The sequence below is a fragment of the Galeopterus variegatus genome, unplaced genomic scaffold (genome assembly GCF_000696425.1).
Source record: "Galeopterus variegatus unplaced genomic scaffold, G_variegatus-3.0.2 Scaffold56357, whole genome shotgun sequence".
Taxonomy (NCBI): domain Eukaryota; kingdom Metazoa; phylum Chordata; class Mammalia; order Dermoptera; family Cynocephalidae; genus Galeopterus; species Galeopterus variegatus.
The window spans coordinates 1-2,744 of NW_007782468.1; the positions used below are offsets into that span (position 1 = coordinate 1).

The 2,744-nt window shown below is 35.2% G+C and overlaps 1 long non-coding RNA gene across 1 annotated transcript; it reads left to right on the forward strand.

The window, feature by feature from the left end:
* The first annotated feature begins 529 nt into the window (after window positions 1-529).
* Window positions 530-2,424, forward strand: LOC103584447. Its single transcript, XR_549975.1, has 2 exons — window positions 530-634; window positions 1,774-2,424. It is a non-coding gene; the product is annotated as an uncharacterized LOC103584447 (long non-coding RNA).
* Window positions 2,425-2,744: the final 320 nt, after the last annotated feature.

The window sequence follows — 2,744 nt, forward strand, 5'->3', positions numbered from 1 at the left end:
TTAGGTATAGAAGGAAAATATCTCAACACAGTAAAAACCATTTATGACAAGCCCACTGCCATTATCATTCTGAATGGGGAAAAACTGAGGGCCTTTCCCTTAAAAACAGGAACAAGACAAGGATGCCCACTCTCACCACCTCTATTTAACCTAGTACTGGAGGTACTAGCCACAGCTATCAGGCAAGAGAGAGAAATAAAGGGAAGCCAGATTGGAAAAGACAAAGTCAAACTTTCTCTATTTGTAGATGACATGATACTATATATAGAAAGTCCTATTCTTAAAGTTTTAGATCACGGGTTTAATGAAGATAATACATATATTTTTACTTACATCTTATATTTTAGAATCTAAGCTATTTCCATTTTTGCAACTCTGGTGGATTTAATTAATTACCAGAAAGGCAAGTGAGTGCCTTACCACCTAAAATGGGCAGACACAGAGACATGCAGGATCACTGTCCCCAAAGTCCAAACAAGTCTTTTCCTTGCTGATGAATTATATGACTTTTCTTTCCACCCAGGTATCAAGTTACATCAAAGAGCAGAGTCAAAAACAGTTTCAGATGATAATTATTTCCTTAAAAGAAGAGTTCTATTCCAAAGCTGACACAGTAATAAGCATCTGTCCAGAGGTAAAGATAAATTAAAAGGGGAAGAGGAGAAACTGCTATTAACCCACTCAGTACCCCTACACCTACAGGGCTTTCCTTTTATAACTAAAAGTTCCAAATGATGTATGTAGATAACGTTTGACTTCTGTAGTAAATAAATATTGGTTTAAATGATTTCTTAATGAAATAAGACTTAAAAATAACTATCCAGATATTTTCCTATGACAGTCAATGAAAATTTAAGGTAAATCTCAAGTGAAAGAAACAAATTGAAAATTATAGAACATTAATAGTTTTGTTTCATAAAATAGTAGTACATATTAACTTACACAGAGTAACCTGTTAATATTATATTTCATATTTCTGTCATGTTTGAATGTTTTAAGCAAAAACAAATGCACTGTGGTAGAACAATGAACTATTTATCTTCCAAATGTATCAGAGGAAAAAACAAAAAAATTCACTAGAAGTTCCAGGTTGATGGTAACTTTTAGAAACTGAAAACGCCATTTTTAAAAAAAATTAAGTTCTCAATATATATTGTAGTTACACTGTAGTTGGTTTTCCTGTCCCTTTACCCATTCCTCTTTCCCCCTTCGCTCTCTCTCCTCCCCTGTCACTACATCACATCTTGAACACACCTTTCTTAAGCCATTCAGAATACTTGCCTGTGCTAACTGAGCAGAGCGACTAATTGAAGTCATTTGGTTTTGGGCAGGTGGGTATACTTCCTGAGTTTTCCTTTAAGGTAAGATAAAAATAAATTTACAGAATGTGAGGGGACCAGCTGGAAATATGCTGCATGAGAAATGGAAAATCTCATACCAGATAATACTTAAAAAAACAAGTGACACAAAAATCACAATCCCTTGAACTTGTTAAGACAAGTGAACAGATATGATGTAGTGGGGGTGTAAGGGGAGAGAGGGAGGGGGGAAAGAGGAACATGTAAAGGGTCATGAAAATCAACTACAATGTATATTGAGAAGTTAATATAACAAATAAAACTGACGTAAATGCAGATAATTGATAACTTTTTACGTACAATGAGGTTCCTTTTTAATGCAAATCTAGAGTCACTAATAGCTCTTATGTTACTTTAATAATACTTTTTCCCCAGTTAGGGGAACTGACTTTTCACTGTCTTTTCTCCATTTCAGTATGAGGACTGCATGTTCAGCCGAGTTTTGACCCTAGATCTTTCTCAGGATCCAGACACTGAAGACCAAGAGACCAGCAAGAGACATGGAGAGTCCCATGAGAAACTAGAGTGCCCTTGAGCACCTGCCACCTGGAAGAGCAAACAGGACAGTCCTATAGTGGTCACGTTAATCATTGTCTAGTTCCCACTGTAATACTCAAACAGCTCTTGAATAACAAACTTCTGGAGCAAGCAGGACCAACCTGGTGTGTCGTTTAAGGAAAAATCTTAGTTGTTCTAGCTAGAGGCTGTGAGCTCACTTCATTTAAGGAGTGTTCAGGCCCCACTGTAGAAGTTTTCTATGAGAGTTAACATGGGACAAGTTTAAATTAAAAAAAAAAAAATGAAAAGAAAAAGAAGACTTTTGTACCATAATTTTAACTTGTATTTTGGAAACAAGCTGGTCAGATGAATTTTGAATCTGTATCATCTTCAGTCTGTTCTGGCTTTGCACCTGTAGGTAATCTTTAAGGGAATTTCTTTGTTTTTAAATGTACTAGTTATAGGGCAGTTAATAAATTGTTGAACATGGATTTCATGGGAAACTGTTTCAGAGGAACTATATGTCAATATTGAAAACATCAATAAAAAAATATATTCTAATTTAAAATGTTTCCAGTGTACAATTTTAGAATCCAAAGAAAATTTTATTGGTGAAATTGAATTATGTCTGCTTCAATGCAATTGAAATGTTTCTCAATATAATTTCTGTTAAGGAAAAACTGAAGAATACAGGCTTTCTCAAGTAACAGCTGACTTTTCCACTTGCACACATTGTTATGTGTAGGAAGGAAAGTCACACTTTTCAGCAGGAATTCATTTCCATTTCAAACTAGAGCAAGAAGATTCTGAGGTGGTCTTCTACTTAAGACTGCTTTGGGGACAAGTGCTCACCAAGGAGCAGTCTACTGAGATAACAGAATCACTTTT